Source organism: Mustela lutreola, chromosome 1 (genome assembly GCF_030435805.1).
Source record: "Mustela lutreola isolate mMusLut2 chromosome 1, mMusLut2.pri, whole genome shotgun sequence".
Classification (NCBI taxonomy): Eukaryota; Metazoa; Chordata; class Mammalia; order Carnivora; family Mustelidae; genus Mustela; species Mustela lutreola.
In genome coordinates, this window is record NC_081290.1 from 123,962,348 (window position 1) to 123,983,217 (window position 20,870).

General features: G+C 43.6%; 1 pseudogene; it reads right to left on the reverse strand.

The window, feature by feature from the left end:
- Positions 1–3,444: 3,444 nt before the first annotated feature.
- The window catches only part of LOC131824901 (histo-blood group ABO system transferase-like), a 32,436-nt pseudogene continuing 15,010 nt past the window's right edge, over positions 3,445–20,870 (reverse strand).

The window sequence follows — 20,870 nt, forward strand, 5'->3', positions numbered from 1 at the left end:
GAATCCCTGTGCTGTTAACTTAGTGGCCAACCAGTGGCTGGGCAGAAAGGTCACCCATGTTTCTGCGCTATGGCTACAGATTGGAGGGCCCCACAACCTCTTACTCAGGTTTGAATAGTCTGCTTGAGTGGCTCATGGAATTCAGAGAAACACATTACTTAGTAGATGACCATTTAATTAAAAGGACAGAACTCAGGAACAGGCAGCTGGAAGTGATGAGCAGAGCAAAGTGTGTAGCAGAGGCTCAGAGCTCCCCCACTCTTGGAGTGAAAGAGGCTTTTACCCACCTCCACTCTGACCTTTATCTGTACTTCCTAACCGATAACGTCCCTCCTTCAGGCTTATCTGTTAACTCAAGTCAAAGGCCTGGCAGACACCAAAACGATCCCTCAAGCAATAACCACAGCCTGACATCAGCAAGGCCCTGTGTGATGGACCCCAAGACAATGATTGACTGGAACTTTACTGACCTCCTGCACCTGCCCACCAACCTTTGTCCTATATTTTCCTAATATAAAAACCCAGGAGTGTTTTCAACACCTTGAAATCATGTCAGTCCTTGGGATTCCAGTGTTAGCTGCACTGAAATACATTCCTTTCCTGTGTCACCACCACTTATCTCTCTGCCTTTGGATCTGAAACACTGTGAATAGTGTAACATAGCAAGTCAAATATCAGTTCTTCCTTGCCCCCAGGGTTCACTGCTGCTGCTCCTCTCACTGCAGTTCTGCTGTTGGCTTAGTGACATTTCTGAACTGATTTTGTCAAATCTGTATCCCTTGTCATGTGTGGCCACAGAAGTGTCTGATCTGTGAATGTAGGGGTCAGCTGTTGACTGGGTGAGACTTGCTTAAAAATCTGGAAACTGCTCTCCTTCTGAAAACAACACACACACACACACACACACCCCTTCCAGTCTTTGCAGATGGGGAGGAGGGCTCTGAACTAACTTTGTGTGGGTGTTGGGATACACCTTCAGCACCAGCCAGTCTTCTTAGCACTCTACCTTGGCCTTTACTTCCTACTTGCCAAGTCTGACAATCGCCAGAGGGCAAAGCCTAGGGCCTTCTCAGGTTGGCCCTGAGCAGGCACCCAGTCCATGCATGCAGTGTCCCAGAGGCTCTGTAATAGGTCAGAGCTTCCAGGACCTTCTTTCCTAAAGCTCCTTATTACTCAGCCTTTATTCTAGTGATTCTGCTTGGTTTCTATTTGCCCCAACTCTTATCCATTGCCCTAGGCAGAAGAGACTCACATATGCCTTTAAATGGCTTGGACATCTAATGTCCTCCAGTATCCACCTCACGACTCAGAGAATTGGTGGAAAGCAACAAGTCACAGAAGAATCCAAGGGTCTGGACTTGGTGTTTCTCTCTCCTGAGATGGGGACATCTGTAAGAGGAGCATGTGGCCAGATGGTTGGTGGGGTGTGCAGGCACCTGTCGTGGATATGACAGATGGGGTAGGTGAGGTCTGAGACCCCTGGGATATGTTCCTGGCATCTGGACTGAGCTGGTCTTCAAAGCTGCAGGTTGTTTGGGATAATCTTCAGGCTTAGGAGGAAAATGAGGGGAGCAGAGGAGACTGAGAAGGCTCAGAACAGACACATAAAAAATTCCTCAGCCTCCCTCAATATGAGGGAAATACAAATCAAGACCATAATGAGATACCACCTTACACCAGTTAGAATGTCTAAAATTAACAAGACAGGAAACAACAGGTGTTTGCGAGTCTATGGAGAATAGGGAACATTTTTACACTTTTGGTGGGAATGCAAGCTGTTGTAGTCACTCTGGGAAACAGTATGGAAGTTCCTCAAGCAAGTTGAAAATAGAACTACCCTATGGCCCAGCGATTGAACTCCTGAGTATTTACCCCAATGATACAGATGTAGTGAAAAGAAGGGCCACCTGCAACCCCAGTATTCATAGCAGCAATGTCCACAATAGTCAAATTGTGGAAAGAGCCTAGATATCCTTCAACAGATGAATGGATAAAGAAGAATGTGATCCATATATACATGGGAATATTCCTCAGCTATCAGAAAGGATGAATACCCACCATTTGCATCAACATGGATGGAACTGGAGGGGATTATGTTGAGTGAAATAAGTCATGCAGAGAAAGACAATAATCATATGGTTTCACTCATATGTGGAAAATAAGGAATAGAGCAGAGGACTACAGAGGAAGGGAGGGAAAACTGAGTGGGAAGAAATCAGAGAGGGAGACAAACCATGAGAGACTCTGGACTCTGGGAACCAAAATGAAGGTAACAGAAGGGAGAGGGTGGGGGATGGAGTAGTTGGCTGACAGGTATTAAGGAGGGCATATGTTGTGATGAGCATTGGGTGTTACAGGCAACTAATGAATCACTGAACACTACATTAAAATCTACTGATGTACTATATGTTGGCTAATGAATTTAAGTTTTAAAAATTAAATTTAAAAAATAAAACCAAAACAGAAACCATACATAACTCAGAGGGCTCCATGCTCCTGGAGGCTGAACTAGTGGCTACAGCCAAGGCCTCTGGCTTTCAGGGGACTGAAGGTCTGAGAGGTGGCTCAATGCACCCCTGCCCCTGAAGCCCCATGGCCATGGCAAAGTGGGTAGACTGGGAGGAAGACCCAACAAGAGGCCATCCTTGGCTCCATGGCCACTGCAGGATCACTCCCAGCCCCACAAGGCTGTGTCTGTCTAGAACCAGGAAGAAAACCTTTTCCCTTATTTGTTCTTTTTAAAGATGGTTGCTCAGCATTGACACAGAAAAACATATGACATAAAACTGGAGCCATTCCCAGCTGCAAATGACCCAGAAGTTATCAAAATGTAGTGATAACAAAGAGAGGACATTGCTACCCCAGGCAGGCCTCCTGTGTGTGGGTGCAGCTGGGGGCCCTGGGCATGCCTGTGTGGGTGGGGCTGGGCTCCATGGTCTCCCTTGAAGAGACAGAAGTAGGAACTTGCTCTGACAGCTCTGCTCGGGGAAGCACCCCCTGATGGAGACGGGGACAGCCCCTCATGAGTCCCAGATGTCCTGTTGATTCTTGTGCATGGCCTGAATCTCAGCTTCTTCATAAGCCGGGGGGCGGGGGGGCGGGGGCAGCCCAGGCACCATGGATCCCACAGGTCCTCCAGGGGACAGCCCAGCAGCCACGGGTCCCACAGGTCCTCCTGGGACAACCCCTCATGAGTCCCGGATGCCCTGATGATTCTTGGGCATGGCCCAAATCTCAGCTGTGTGAAGGGCTGGGGAGGGCAGCCCTTCATGAAGGGTGGGGAGAGCAGCCCAGTCGCCACAGGTCTCACAGGTCCTCCGGGGATAGCACATTGGTGGGCTTGTGGTCCAGGAGTTACCTTTTCAAGTGAGTCTCATCATGCCACACAAACTTGATTCTATTAGCCAGGTCGACCCCCATCACCTAGTGACAGGCCAAAGTCAGTCAGTGAACTTCCACTACCAACCCTCCAAAAAAGGTCCCATGTAGTAAATATTGCCCTGGTACTTGGGGATGCAGGCCTGGGACTGTGGCCAGCACTGGTAGCTGAAGTCTTCATGGGACACCTGGTAGGAACTAAGGTACAGGGTGCCAAAGAGGGGGAACAGGATCTCCATGCCCACATGGTTGCAGAACTTCATGTCCATATCTGTACACACCAGCACATCCACCTCACAGAGGAAGCACTGCTCACAGAAGCAGCTGACCATTACCATGTGCTGCATGTACACATCCTGCCAGGGTGGAGTTCCAGGGACCTCGGGGCCCCAGAGGACCTCCAGCCCTCCCAGGGGGGGCACATGGGCCTGGCATCTGGTTGGTGATGACTTAGTAGGTGACCCTGTGTCCCACCATGATGGGCTTCTTTGCCTCTGCAGGAAAAGTTCCAGGAAGACCACCTATCTATAGGGATGAGGGACAAGGTGGGAGGAGGGTCAATGTCAGAGGCTGGCGGGAGTACGCCAGAGCTTGGGGCTATGGATGTGTACACTTTTTTCAAGGGGGCAGGACATGGGCTGCTTTAAACAACAGCCACTCTCCCAGCCTGTCCTGAGCAAGTCTGCTCATGGGACCTCCCTACCTCTGCTTCCTGAGATGGAGGCCATCAGGACCCCATCATACAAAGGGGAACCTGAGGATTCAGAGTTAGGAAATCAACCCCACAGTCAGTATTCTGGAGTCAAAAACACTACCCCTGTGCCAAGCTCCTAGGCAAATCCTGCAGGTACCCTCCCCAGCCAAACTCCTGCAGGTCCTGTCCTCACCTGCCAGGAGTGTAGCACCTTTGGGTAAAACCCTCTTTTCTATGGCCTACAGGCTGGCTAGAATCAGCAAGACTGGCCTTTTATCCCCACTTTGCTTTGAGTGGGTTGTCTCTGGCCCTCACAGAGCTGTCTCCACCCCCCATAGGCTTCTCCCTTGAAGGCTACTGGGCCTCTTGCTAACAAAGTCTGTATGTCAACCACTGCTATTCCTAGAAGCAGTCACCCTCAAACTCCCCCAGGTCAGGAATTAGGTCCAGCCCATCTCCAGAGAAGGGGAAAGAGGAATGCTGGAAGAAGAGAGGACTTGCTTAGACCCCAGCCATGAATCCAAGAGTGTAAGCTTCCAAGTCCAGGTCTACATCTCCCGGGCTCTGAGAAGTTGGAAGTCTTGTCTCTCTGAGGGGACTACCTGAGGGGACAGCAGCTTCCCCATTGTCAGCAAGCGTGGTGGAACCCCTCTGAGACTGATTTTTTAAGGTTTTATTTATTTATTTATTTATTTATTTATTTATTTATTTATATGACAGAGAGATAGAGACAGCTAGGGAGGGAACACAAGCAGGGGGAGTGGGAGAGGAAGAAACATGCTCCCCGCTGAGCAGGTAACCCAACATGGTGGAGTTTAATCCCAGGACCCCAGGATCATGACCTGAGCCAAACCAGATGCTTAATGACTAAGCCACCCAGGTGCCCTGAGACTGGGTTTTTTCACACAGGCACTCAGGCTACTTGCTTATGCCTGCCCCATACCTGGCAGCTTAGTAAATCGCTCACACAGGGAAAGTGGGCATTACATTTAAATAAGGGACAAGACCACACACAACTGGCAGACATAAGTCAGGGGACAAGTCCAGGTCTAGCCAACAGGGGAACAAGCCAAACACGAAGCAGGGGGAGAGAAGAGTGCTCCTGGCAGAGGGCAGAGAGGATGTAAAGGTCTGGAGTCAGACCCAAGGCACATGTGGATGACCACACACACCTGGGAGGCCCATGAGGGTTGGGGGGATAGGGTGGAGAGGAAGGCTAGGACAGGCAGCTGGGGAGCAGATCACAGAGAGGCTCAAAGGTTATGCTCTGAAAAGATCACTCGGCTGGTTACTGGAGAAGAATGGGCTCTGTACAGCAGATTACAGGGAGACCCTAACCCTAAGCCCTAACTCTAGTCAAACATGCTCAATTTTGAGGACTGACAGATGTACTCTGAAATCACAAGCAAGTCCATTATGCTGGCTTTCACTTCTTGCCCAGTATTGTACTGAAAGTTCTATCCAGAACAATAAGGCAAGAAATAAGGAATCCACATGTGAAAAGAAACAGTAGAACTAGGTCTATTCAGAAACCAGAGATGGCACATCATCTTATATAGAGATCTTCCTAAATAATAATTTTTAAAAAATGATTACAGCTAGTTCCCTAATTCCTCAAAGTTACAGGACAAAATATCAATATACAAAAATCTCTCTTATTTGTATACACTAGCAATGAATCATCAAAAAAGGAATTTAAGAAAACAATTCCATTTTAGGGAACATCAACATTGGTGAAATACTTAGGAATAGATGTAATCAAGGTGTACATCTTGTACACAAAAAATTATAAAACATTGTTGAAAGAAAGTAAGGGAAACCTAAATAAATCTGAAGACACACCATAGTGATGAAAAGACATACTATTGATAAGATGGCAACAGTACACAAAGCAATGTGGAAATTCAATGTGTTCCCAAAAAATTTCACAAAGGCCTTTGGGAAGAAGTGTACAAGCTAATTATAACAGTCATATGGAATTTTAAGGGATCACAAAATAGCCATAACATTTTGAAAAAGAAAATCAAAGGTGAGAGGTCACACTTCCAAAGTTCAAATCTTAATACAAAGCAACAGTAAATAAAACATTGTGATACTATCATAAAGGGATGCATGCATATACCCTGAAACAAATAATACATTATATGTTAATTAATTGAATTTAAATTTACAAAAAGAATTTTTAAATAAATAAAAGAAAATTTTTTTAGAAGTATGTAACTTTACGGTCAACTAATCTTCAACAAAGCAGGAAAAAATATACAGTGGGAAAAAAGACAGTCTCTTCAACAAATGGTGCTGGGGAAATTGGACAGCTATGTGTAGAAGAATGAAACTCGACCATTCTCTTACACCATACACAAAGAAACACGAAATGGATAAAAGACCTCAACGTGAGGCAGGAATCCATCAGAAACCTAGAGGAGAACATAGGCAGTAACCTGTTTGACATCCGCAATAGCAACTTTTTTCAAGATATATCTCCAAAGGCAAAGGAAACAAAAGTGAAAATGAACTTTTGGGACTTCATCAACATAAAAATCTTGTGCACAGCAAAAGAAACAGTCAACAAAACAAAGAAGCATCACACAGAATGGGAGAAGATATTCACAAATGACAATACAGACAAAGAGCTGATATCCAATATCTATAAAGAACTTCTCAAACTCAACACATACAAAACAGATAATCATGTCAAAAAAATGGGTGGAAGACATGAACAGACACTTCTCCAAAGACATACAAATGGCTAACAGAGACATGAAAAATATTCATCATCACTAGCCATCAGGGAGATTCAAATCAAAACCACATTGAGATACCACCTTACACCAGTTAGAATGGCCAAAATTAACAAGACCATAAACAACAAGTATTGGAGAGGATGTGGAGAAAGGGGAACCTTGTTACACTGTTGGTGGGAATGGGAGTTGGTGCAGCCACTTTGGAAAACAGTGAGTGTGGAGATTCCTTAAGAAATTAAAAATAGGAAAAAAAAAGAAATTAAAAATAGAGCTACCCTATGATCCTGCAATTGCACTACTGGGTATTAACCCCAAAGATACAGATGTAGTGAAAAGAAAGGCCATCTGTACCCCCAGTGTTCATACAGCAATGGCCACGGTTGCCAAACTGTGGAAAGAACCAAGATGCCCTTCAATGGATGAATGGACAAAGAAGATGTTTTCCATATATACAATGGGATATTAAGCCTCCATCAGAAAGGATGAATACCCAAATTTTGTATCAACATGGACAGGACTGAAGGAGATTAGGGTGAGTGAAATAAGTCAAGCACAAGAGTCATTTATCATATGGTTTTGCTTATTTGTGGAGCACAAGGAATAACACGGAGGACATGGGGAGATGGAAAGGAGAAGGGAGTTGGGGCAAATCGGTGGGGAAGACAAGCCATGAGAGACTGTTGATTCTGAGGAAATAACAGAGGGTTTTGGAGGTGATGGGGGTGGGAGGTTGGGTGAGCCTGGTGGTGGGTATTGTGGAGTGCACATATTGCATGGAGCACTAGGTGTGGTGCATAAACAATAAATTCTGTAACACTGAAAAGAAATTTAAAATAAACAAATAATTTAAAAAGTAAAGAATGCATACAGATCAGTGGAATTTAACTGAGAGCTCAGAAATAAACCCCTTCATCTATGGTCCACTGAATTTTGACAAGGGTACACAACATTACACTGGGGGGGGACAGAATGGTCTTTTCAACAAAGGATGCTAGACAGTCAGCTATCCATGTACAGAGGAATGGAACTGGACTCTTACCTTACACCACATAGAAACCTTAACTCAAAATAAGCTAAAGGCTTAAATGTAAGAGGTGAAATTATAAACTCTAGAAGAAACAAATAGAGATAAATCTTCATAACCTTGGATTTAGCAATGCTTTTAGATCTGACACCAAAGCATAAGAAGGGAAAGAAAAAAATTGATAAAATAATATCCTCAAAATTAAAAATCTGTCCCAGGTGCCTGGGTGGCTCAGTTGGTTTACCATTTGACTCTTAATCCTGGATCATTCATGATCATGTGTTTAAAATATTAAACACAGAATTCCACTACAGCCTATATGCCCCCCAAGAACTGAGAGTAGAAGTACCCATATTCAGGGTCATGAGATTGAGCCCCATGCCAGGCTCCACACTGAGTATGGCGCCTGCTTAAGATTCTCTTTCCTCCTCCCTCTGCCCTTGTCCACTTGCACACTCTCTCTCACTCTTAAAAAAGAAATGTAAAAAAAAAAAAAGTAAAAATATGTGTACATCAGAAGACACTATCCAAAAGAAGATGTGGTCTGTATACACAATGGAATACTATGCAGTCATCAAAAGAAATGAAATCTTGCCATTTGCAATGACATGGAACTAGAGGGTATTATGCTTAGCAAAATAAGTCACTCGGAGAAAGACAACTATCATATGATCTCCCTGATATGAGGAAGTGGAGATGCAGTGTTGGGGAGTTGGGGGGGTAGGAAAAGAAAAAAATTAAAGAAGATGGGATTGGGAGGGAGACAAACCATAAAAGACTCAATCTCAAAAAACAGACTGAGGGTTGCTGGGGGGAGGAGGGACGGAAGAGGGTGGTGGGGATATGGACATTGGGGAGGGTATGTGCTACAATGAGTGCTATGATGTGTAAACCTGGTGATTCACAGACCCATACCCCTGGGGATAAAAATATGTTATATGTTTATTAAAAAATAAAGTAATTAATTAATTTTTAAAAAAGAAGATACTATCCAGAAAGTAAAAAGACAGCCCCCAGAATGGAAGGAAATATTTGTACATTATCTTTCTAATAAGAGTCTGTTGCTCAGAATATGTAAAGAGCTTCTACAAATCATCAAAAAGACATCCCCATCTTTAAAATGAACGAAGAACTTGGATAGACCATTCTCCAGAGAAATCATACAAATGGTGACTAGCACATGAATAGATGTTAAACATTAGTTAAACTAATGAACTAATGTTTAACATCTATTCATTAGTCTTTATGGAAATGAAGATTTAAACCAATTACCTGTCCTTTTACACAAGTAGAATCACTGACCAAGAAAACTAAAAATAACAAAAGAATGTTGAGAAACTGAAACCCTTAAACCTTGCTTATGAAAAATGGTGCAGTCTGCATAAAAAATAGTATGGCATTTACTCAAATAGATCAGAGAATTACCATATAGTTCAACAACTGTAGTCCTAGATATATACCCCCCAAATTAAAAACACTGGTTCAAACAAACAAACAAATAAAAATGTACAGGAATATTCATAGCAGTAGTGTTCATGATAGGCAAAAACCAGAAATTATGCAAATGTCCATCCATGGGGAAAAGATAAACAAAATGAGGTAGATCCATAAATGGCTATCTTGTTCTGCCCTTTGAAGCAATGAAATAAAATGGTTCATTTGTGTGGAAAAAATATGGTGGTTCCTTAAAATATTAAACACAGAATTCCATTGCAGCCTATATGCCCCCAAAAACTGAGAGTAAAAGTACCCATATTCAGAGCAGCATTTCTCACAACAGCCAAAAGGTGGAAGCTACAAGTGTCCACCAACAGATGAATGGATAAACAAAATGTGGTTTATACACTATGGAATATGATTCAGCCTTAAAAACAAAGGGAGTTCTGATACAGGCTACAACACGGGTTGAACCTGGAAGTCATTATGCTCAGTGAAATCAGCCAGTCACGGAAGGACAGATACTGTATGATTCCACTTGGATGGGGTGTCTGGGACACAAAGCTAAATGTGGCTGCAGGGGGCAGAGGGGAAAAGACAATGGGGAGTTGGGGTTTCATGAATTCAGGCTCCCTCAGGGAGAATGAGAAAATTCTGGAGAATGATGTACAACCATGGGAACTCAGCTAAGGCCAGAGAATTGTGTACCTGAAATGTTTTAAAGGGTCAATGTTCTTATGTTTAGTCACTGTGAAAAGTGAATGAAGGACTGATGCATGTCACAACATGGAGGGACAATGAAAACAGCCCCAGTGACATAAGCCATATAGAAATACCACTCAGATTGGAGCCATCTGTGCTCCTTAAGTCCATCAAGTTTACCCAAATAAGGGAAAGTCCTGGAAGAAGTTCCAGAAGAAGAAAACTGGATTCCAATGGATAAGACATTTCAGACCATTGGGCAGGTGGTGTCAGCTGAAATGGACCTGTGGTCTGGGTTCAAATATGGAAACCATCATGATTTCCTCACTTGAAGTTATGTGGTGGTTCCACAGGACAGTGTCCCTGTTTGGTATAAAATGCACCAAAGTAGCCCTTGTGAAGTGGCAAATGTGGTAAAGAAATGACACCTGGGGAGTCTAAGTGTGGAGATAAAGTGTATTTGTGCTCCAGTGACAAGTTACTACAGATTTGAAATCATTGCAGAGGAAATGACTCTTCCAAACATCCATGTTAGCACCACATCACAAAAGCAGAGAGGACATCAGACTTCAGGATGGAGGCCAAGCCCTCCCAGATCCAGTTCACCCACCATGGAAAGGCCACTCACCCTTGGAGGAAGCCACACGTTAGCAAGAGACTCATGGGAGGATTAAATCGGGCGCTCCTGTGTCTTGGGTGCAGTAGAAGCAATGGGATTTGGAATTCCAATTCCCCACAACACTCCACCACAACCTGAGTAGAACTGTGAAAAAGCATGAAGGGAAGCCTCAGTAAAGTGCACTGGGGATGCCAGAAGGAGAGGCTGAAGGGGTGCCTGCCTCTCAGTGCCCATTACAGACCCCACATTACAATCCCCCACAGGAAAGACTCACCCATTCCAGGCCCTACAAGGGATGCTGGAGGGCACAGATACAAGACATCCACCATCCCCACAGCTCAGCCGGTGAGAATCCTCCATCACCCTGAACCCCTGCCTTTCTCCAGTGGGCTTTCCCTCCAAGTAACCCTCTCAACTTCTTCCTCCTTCTCCATGAAATAATGTTCCTCTCCTTTGTTTCTTACACTTGCCTGTGATTTGACCATAGCTTGCTCATCCCAGATTGCCATTCTCTGCTATGCCCAAATAAACCCATTTTGCTGGCCAAATACCTGGGAGCTTGAGTTTAGGGTGAACAGAACTAATAAATTCAAGAAACTTGCAAGGAACAAAATCAATGTACACAAATTAATTGCATTTCTACCTGTTCTGAAGGAACCATCAGAAAGAGACTATGGAGAATAATCTCATTTACTACTGCATCCAAAAGAATAAGATACCTAAGAGTCCCCTGAACAAAGGAGGTGACAGACCTGTCTTCTGACAGCTGTGAGACACTGATGACAGACATGGAGGGAGACACCCGTGATGTCTGGGAAGACACTGTGCTCAGGGAAGAACTGACACTGGGAAAATACTTACTGTCCCCAAAGCTGCGCTGTTTCTCCCAAACTTCCAGACTTCGGACCAACCCTGAAGTGTGTGTGGACACAGGAAGGACCCTGCGGCGCTGGGGGGTGGGGAGCACAAGAACCTAGGTGGGCGGCAGCTCCCTGACTGCAGACTGTCTGAGGAGCCCCAGGAACCAAATCCGCGTGCCCACAAACACAGCTAAGAGACCCAGGGCACACATATTGTGGAATTGTTCATGGAAAATAAAAGAGGAGACAAATATTGGTCTACTCCTGATTCTTCCACAATAACAAAGACCAAGTTCCAATAGATTCTGATAATGTTCTCTAGAAAGGTCTATGGCACTCATTACCAGTACTGAAAGAGGGCCCCCTCGCCTGATTTAAACTGAGAATCACAGCAGGATACTTCCTACTTTGTGTCAAAAATAAAATTTTATTATTTGGCTGTTCCAGTGGATAATTTGTGGAATCACTGACATTTTCTTTTCTCAAATCCTCATCTACACAGGTAAAATGGAGGCAATGTTGTAATGCACTGCTCATTGGAATACTAAGTACAAGGAGGGCTATTAGAAGCAATAAAAAAGATATCAAATATGAAACTCAGAAAAAGCATACTTGATGGGCACTTAATGAGGATCCCTAGCCATAAGATCTAACTCTCATCCTATGGAATTCACCCATAAAAATCATCAATAATAGCCTGCTGACCACTGTAGCCACCTCACCATTAATCTCTAGACTTATAATATACACTCCAACCATTAGAGACACACTTCTCAGCAGCAGAACAGGACTTGCCCACTCTCGGTGAACCAATTCTTAGCGAAGTCAAAAAAACCCCACTCCTTGGAAATCCCAGCCATTAGGACAAAGTCACAGAAACCACACCCAGAACTCAATAAAGGACAGACATTTCATGAAGTGGATGCTGCAGATCACCACCACTCCCACAAAGTAACTCTACAGTGGACTCCAGATCTGTCCCCTTCCCAGGATTACACGGGGCACTGCATTCTTCGAATACTCCATCCTCAGAACAAAACTGTGAACTGTCCTCATCAGTTCTGTGTGCAGGCTCACAGTGAGCCCTATGAAAGCCAAACACCTTCTTGAGAGCACCCAGCCTCTCACACCTATCCTAGCAGGTGGAGGGTGCTGCTCTCCCTGACTTCTATACCAACTAGAGAATACTTGGAAAAAGTCTTGCCATACTGCATGCAAAAGGCATATTCTTCATCTGCAAAATGATGGACAGTGAAATGCCATGGATTCCCTTCACCTTCTTGAACCTAGATAAGTTGGAGATTCACCTTGGCCAGAGCTATTTTCTCCAACCCCCTACACACACACACACCCTTCCCTTGTGCACTCCAGACCAGTTTCCATCCACTTTGCTCATTCTCAGCCATTTTCTCTTCAGAATAGAATAGTAGTACTGAGGTGCTAGGTGCTAAGCCCGCACCCTTAGATCCACTTACATCAGAAATTAATATTTGTTTTACTAATAAATAGATGCATCGCAGAAGAGCTTGCCACCACAGCCATTAGAAAAGTCATTACAACAGAGGTCCTAATAAATTCCACAGTGCCACTCCCTGGCTCCAGGGATTGGTTCATCCTTGGCCATGTGACCTGGTTCCAGCCAATGAGGTGGGAGGAACCTCGGGTCTCAGCCTGCAGAGCCAAGCATGGGGTGGACCTCCCAGGCCAGGGGTTTTTCCATTACAACTGCTGAAGTGGCCTAGGCCAGGCCCATGCCAGTGCCACAGAGGGCCCAGGAAGCCAGGTTCTCTATAACATTGCTGAGGGCTGTCAGACTCATTATGAAGGTCCTGCTAGATGAAGCCAATGAAGCATATGCTAGATCCTCCACTAACTCAGGAGAACCCTAAATGTGCTCATGGTCTTGGCCCGAAGAAGATGACCATCTGTGTGATATATGACCTGTAAAATATACCCACCAGGCAATGAGGACATACTCAGCCAAACAATACTTACATGGAATTCAACCACAGACAAACATTTTGTGGGAAGCTCGAGGCCTCCAGAGAGAGATGGGAGAATTCCTGAGGCCTTAATTATTGGCCAATCTCACCATCGTCTTTTTTTCCTTTCAAGTGGTGGGGCCAGGGTCAGGCAGGATAGATCCCAGTGTATTCCCAATCTGCCACTGGAAAAGTATACTCCCACTCTACCTTTGGAAAAGAAGAGTCCTCTCCACCATCGTCCATCACGTTGCAGATCTGGGATGTAGGAAACTACCACCCATGGACCAAATGGGACCTCCCCCTGTGTTCTGTCAATCAAGTGTGGCTGGAATTTTAGTTATGGACGGTCTGTGGCCACTTTCGAGCCACAGTGGAAGAGTGGAGTCATTGTCAGAGACACCACATGGACTGCAACACCTAACAGAAAATCTTTACAGAAGACTTTACAGAAAAGTCTGTGCCGATCCATGGTCTCAAAGATCCTAGGATCATGTCACTTTTTTGAGTAGAATGTACACCTTCTGGGTAAAATCTGATTTCACTTCCAGAGGTGAGGACTTCCATCCTTTTAGTCTGAACTCCATATCCATCCTCCTCTATTTATGCCTTGAATGGCACGTCTACATGCCTGCGGCCTAATGGGAATTCAGTTTAGTTTACATGGTAGTAATGCTCAGAAACGGAGGTGTAAGTGTGAACTTGTGAGTGTGAGCGTGTGTTTTCTCTTTGTTAGCCACAGTGTGCAAGTAGAACACAACACAGTAGTATGCTTTCTGTCCCACAGAAACAGCCATGCAATGTGTTTCCATAATGGTCTCAGAAGGAATCCACCTTCATAGAATAAACTTCACCTGGGAGGACTTCCAAATCCCTTGTCCTAGGCACTATGTTCCACCAATGCTGGGGGCACAGAGAGGAACAGAGACTCCCCCTGCCCATCAGGATTTTGAAGGACACCTGCTGTTCCAGGACATAAGATCCCATAACCATTCATCCACCTGTCATCCAGCCAGGCATCTGTGAAAGAGATCTACTCCAAGAAGGAAATACAGACAGAGAGACAACAAATGACAGCCTTGTGTGACAAATGCCACTTGTTACAGGAGGACGGGGGGGTGTGCAGGTTTGGCCAGACCTGGGGGTAGGGAGACTGGGAATGTTCCAGGAGGGTGATCATAATTATGCCACTAGAAGGGATGCTCAGAAAGATGGGGTGTGCAGGATTGGCCAGACCAGGGAGCAGGGGAACCAGAAGTGCTCCAGAAGGATGTTACAGTTGTGCCCTTGTGTGGCTACACATGTCAGTGTGACTGGGCATTGGCCAGACTGGAAATGACAGGGCAGGTGAGGGACGGTGTCCCTAAACTGTCTTCTGCAAAGCGAAAGTTCACTAATGAAATTTCTTTCAGTACAATTTCACTTCACATGCATTTGTGAGTCCCTAAAGCTGAGTGTGTAGAACACAAAGTACGTAGTTTGCCATTTCTTTCAAGCCTGAGGTGCTGGGGGCAGAGCACACTTGATATTTCTTTTTGCTCCTTTCAGAGTATGATGATTTTTCCCACCTTTATCTCTGACCCAAGGACAGGGAACAAAGGCAACACAGATCTACACCTCAAAATGTCAACAGAAATCTGCAAACCCAAGTTCTCACAGGAGCTAAAGGTTCAGGACCACAGTGACAGAAAGAGGAGGCAGAGAGCAAGGAACCAAAAGAATGCATAATACACATGTGAGCGGGCCCACTTCTCTACGTGCTGGAAGTAAGTCATGCCTAACAGGATGGAGTCATACCTGCACCTAGTCTGTCCGTTTGCTGCCCTTGAGCAGAGCAGAGGATGTGCTGAGATAGGTGTGGGTGTCAGGAGGAGATAGCCTGGTGGCCGTAAATGCTACATGCCAAGTACCTGTAGGACCAGCTCCTGGTCCTCAGCTAAGATGAAACAATAATTATGTCTAGTTACCTATTTCCTGGTACAAGTAATGTCCTCAGTGCCTTGGTGACTACATCCTCTCCCATTTTATTTTTTAAAAACACCTTAAGCAGTTAAGATTGACGTACATAATCTGTCCATAGTTAATGTATGTAACTTGACCCTGACCCTAACCCTAATCTCTTAGTTAAGACATACTCGATTTAGAATATTGCTCATAAATTAGAGCATGGTTTTTAGGAGCTAAGGAATTCAGGGACCAACCTTCTTCTGTCTTATTCTCCCTTGAATCTGGTAAATCAGAACACATTCAGCAACGTGCTATCTGGAGAGTGGCCACACGGGGGCAACAGTGAGTAAACATTGCCCCAAACTGCCCTGCAAAGCCAAATCCTCCTTTATCCTGTCAAATCTTGTTCAATGTTTACAGATTATTGTATAGATTATGAAAAGTGTGACTTTGATGATTTTTTTTTAAAAACCAAACTACTTATTTCAGCCTGTTAAGAATAGAAGATGTTTTCTAAAATCTTGGAGTTGGCTAGCAGATGAAGGCCAAAAGGCTATTACTATCGAATCTATTCAGGTCTATTTAGGAAACAAGGATGAATTCTATTTCACGTCTTTTCAGGAAGAATTTATGTCAACTAGCAGCACTGAATCTACACAAAATAGTGCAGCTCAGAGGAAAACAAAGGAGAATCAATAGCCTCCAGAAGCAGAGAAAGAGCCACACCCAGGAACAAAGACATACCATGAACACTTGGCTCATGGCAATTTCAGTCTGGAGCTAGAATGTCCCCAATGCCCCTGGGGGTCATGGGTTAGGCAGAGAGCACACCTCGATGCTGCACTGTTGTAACCCGTGACAAGCCTCCTGGTCCCTTCCCCCATGAAAAACTCCCTACCTCCTGAGGATTCCAGCCTGCTTCTTAGAACTCCTATCCCCTTTCCTGACCCCACTGTTCACTTTTCTCATCATTGCCATAGTACAGAATACGTTTAACTACTAACTATTCTGTCATTTAAATTTTTTTTGTCATGTATGCTGTGAAACTATACCTTGCAACATCTACCCTGATGTAGAATCACCTGTTGCATTGCATGACTTAACTGTGGACTCTCAGTGCCCTCACAGTGTCATCATGGGGCTAGTGTCCTGGGCAAGGTCCTCACTAAGCCAGTTAAGCTATTTCAGTGAAGGCCTGATCCAGGCACTGCTATTTTTGTGCAAGTAAGACAGCACATCCAAAACCTTGGTTTGGGTTCAGAATCGCTCATGGTCCCTCAACCACATCAGATGACATGAGTGTACATCCTGAAGACACTTGCTACTCCAGTGTTGCCCTGGGGAACTTCCATGGAACAGCTATTGTGTCCAGTGGGGGAACTCAATAGGAGTGGGGACAATGGAAGTCAGAACTCCTGAGATAGAATCCATCTTGGAGACTGCCCAGAACTTCCTAGTTCTTGAATGAATCAATTAATCTAAAAACATTTTCTCATTTTAGAAATGATGAACTTCAAGCTCCGAGGAAGTGACTCTCCTAGGTCATATTGGAAATCAGCAAAAGGGCCAGACTGAGATGTGTGATGGTCTACAGCATGATCCCCAGAGTGGCTTTAGCTAGAGCTGCAATCACCCATTTATCTTTCCTGGACTCCCAGACACTCATGGGATTCTTCATGGGGCATATTCTTGGAACAAAGGTCATGTCAGAGTCATAGAAAGCTCTGACATTGGTTATAATGAGACTCCATGTAGTCAATGGAGACCCAAGCCATAGGCCATCTCAGAGTTTGTCTGCAAACATATGGCTGGTGGGAAACCCACATGCTGACAGAGGGTAGAGGAAGATGGAAAAAGCTAGGGAAAGAGGGGTGCTCACGTCACATCCGGCCCCAGATGACATGGTGGTGTCCAGCAGGGCAAACTCCCAAATGCCCCCAGCAGCTTCACAGAACTAACCCCTAAAGTTTGAAGCTGAGGTTCATACATGGGTCATGAGCACTCCAGCTAACTCAGGGAAACATGACACAGGACATAATAAAGTCACAGCCTTGAGAGAGATATATTTATGGAGCAATAGCTTTCTCCAAATATATTCTGATATGGAAAAAAATTCACTGATAAAACATGGATATTTTTTATTAAAAAGAAAGCCATACTTGTTGAATTAATAAATATTTATGGATTATCTACTTCATGCAAATGTATAGCTCTACTCCCACCTGGGAGCTTGCAAAGAGTGTGGGTTATAATCAATGGATCAGTGATAGGACGGAATGAATGCAGGCTAAGGGCTAAGAGAGTCATTCTATTTAGAGAGGCCTATTAAGGAAGTCCACTGAGAAGATGCTTTTAGCTAACACCAGAAAGACAGACCCAGTGAATTCATCTGGGAGAAGAGTCACAGAGCAATTCAATTTTTCATTATTTTTTTTAATTTTTTCCATTTTTATTATCTCTCATTTATTTTTTTTAATTTTTATTAACATATAATGTATTATTAGCCCCAGAGGTACAGGTCTGTGAATCATCAGGCTTACACACTTCACAGCACTCAATATAACACATACCTTCCCCAATGTCCATAACTCTGCCACCCTCTCCCTACCCCTCTCCCCTTGGCAAATCTCAGTTTGTTTCATGAGATTAAGAGTCTCTTATGATTTGTCTCCCTCCCAATCCCATCTTATTTCATTTTTGCCTTCCTTACCCCCCAAGCCCCTCACTTTGCCTCTCAAATTCCTCATATCAGGAAGATTACATGATAATTGTCTTTCTCTGATTGACTGATTTCGCTCAGCATAATACCCTCAAATTCCATCCATATCATTGCAAATGGCAAGATTTCATTTCTTTTGATGGCTGCATAGTATTCCATTATATATATCCCACCTCTTCTTTATCCATTCATCTGTTGGTGGACATCTAGGTTCTTTCCATGGCTTGGCTATTGTGGACATTGCTGCTGTAAACATTCAGGTGCCCGTGCCCCTTCGGATCACTACATTTGTATCTTTAGGGGAAATAGCCAGTAGTGCAATTCCTGGGTTATAGGGTAGCTCTATTTTCAACTTTTTGAGAAATCTCCATGCTGTTTTCTAGGGCTGCACCAGCGTGCATTCCCCACAACAGTGTAGGAGGGTTCCCCTTTCTCTGCATCCTCACCAGCATCCATCGTTTTCTGACTTGTTAATTTTAGCCATTTTGACTGGTGTGAGGTGGTATCTCGTTGTGGTTTTGATTTGTATTTTCCTGATGCTGAGTGATATGGAGCACTTTTTCATGTGTCTGTTGGCCATCTGGATGTCTTCTTTTCAGAAACATCTGTTCATGTCCTCTGCCCATTTCTTGACTGGATCATTTGTTCTTTGGGTGTTGAGTTTGATAAGTTCTTTATAGATTTTGGATACTAGCCCTCTATCTGATATGTTGTTTGCAAATATCTCCTCCCATTCTGTCAGTTGTCTTTTGGCTTTGTTGATTGTTTCCTTTGCTGTGCAAAAGTTTTGATCTTGATGAAGTCCCAATAATTCACTTTTACCCTTGCTTCCCTTGCCTTTGACGCTGTTCCTAGGAAGAAGTTGCTGCGGCTGAGGTTAAAGAGGTTGCTGCCTGTGTTCTCCTCAAGGATTTTAATGGATTTCTTTCTCACATTGAGGTTCTTCATCCATTTTGAGTCTATTTTCGTGTGTGGTGTAAGGAAATGGTACAGTTTCATTTTTCTACATGTGGCTGTCCAATTTTCCCAACACCATTTGTTGAAGAGACTGTCTTTTTTCCATTGGACAGTCTTTCCTGCTTTGTCAAAAATTAGTTGACCGTAGATTTGAGGGTCTATTTCTGGGCTCTCTATTCTGTTCCATTGACCTATGTGTCTGTTTTTCTGCCACTACCATATTGTCTTGATGATGACAGCTCTGTAATAGAGCTTGAAGTCTGGAATTGTGATGCCACCAACTTTGGCTTTCTTTTTCAACAGCCCTCTGGCTATTCGAGATCTTTTCTGGTTCCGTATAAATTTTAGGGACTTCCTCAAGATCAAAACTTTTGCACAGCAAAGAAAACAATCAACAAAACCAAAAGACAACTGACAGTTGTTCCATTTCTTTGGGGGAAAAAATTGATGGTATTTTAATAGGAATTGCATTAAATGCATAGATTGCTTTAGGTAGCATAGACATTTTCACAATATTTGTTCTTTCAATCCATGAGCATGGAACATTTTTCCATTTCTTTGTGTCCTCCTCAATTTCTTTCATGAGTACATTATAGTTTTCTAAGTACAGATTCTTTCTCTCTTTGGTTAGGTTTATTCCTAGGTATCTTACTGTTTGGGGAGCAATTATAAATGGGATTGACTCCTTAATTTTTCTTTCTTCTGTCTTGTTGTTGGTGTATAGAAATGCAACTGATTTCTATATAGAAATTTCTGTATAGAAATGCACTGATTTTATATCCTGACACTTTACTGAATTCCTGTACAAGTTTTAGCAGATTTGGAGTGGAGTCTTTTGGGTTTTCGACATAAATTATCATATCATCTGCAAAGAGTGATAGTTTGACCTCTTCTTTGACAATTTGGATGCCTTTAATTTCTTTTTGTTGTCTGATTGCTGAGACTAGGACTTCTAGTACTATGTCGAATAGCAATGGTGATATGGACATCCCTGCCATGTTCCTGACCTTAGCGGAAAAGCTTTCAGTTTTTCTCCATTGAAAATGATATTCACTGTGGGTTTTCCATAGATGGCTTTGATGATATTGAGGTATGTACCCTCTATCCCTACACCTTGAAGAGTTTTGATCAGGAAAGGATGCTGTACTTTGTCAAAAAGGAGAGGTAGGTTGGGGGGCAGAGTAGTTGGGTGATGGGTATTAAGGAGGGGACATGTGGTGATGAACCCTGGGTGTTATATGCCACTAATGAATCATTGACCATTACCTCAAAAGCTATACTTTGGCTAACTGAACTTAAATTATAAATGTGAAAAACTTAAAAAAAAAAAAAAGCCACTGGGTGTGGTGCAAAAACAATGAATACTCTTACGCTAAAAAAAGAAAGAAAGAAAAAAAGAAAGAAAGAAAGGTGAGCTATTACAATAAATATCAAAAAAATACAAAATATTGTTAAAGAATACTATGAGCAAGTAGAGGCCAACACCTTGGACAGACTAGAAGAAATGGATAAGTTCCTAAAAATAATCTAGAATGAAGTGTGAAGGGAAATAAATCTGATCAGACTGATCACTAGGAAAAGGATTGATTCGATAGTCAAATCCTCCCAAGAAACAAATGTCCAAGCCCAGACAGTTTCACTGAGGAGTTGAACCATAGAAGAATTAATATGAACCCTTCCCAAACTGATTTTTAAAAAGGAGAGAAGGGCATACATCCAAACTTATTTTATGAAGGCAGCATTAGCCTTCTACCAAAACAAGACAATGATGCTACAAGAAAAGGAAAGGCCAATATCCCTCATGAGC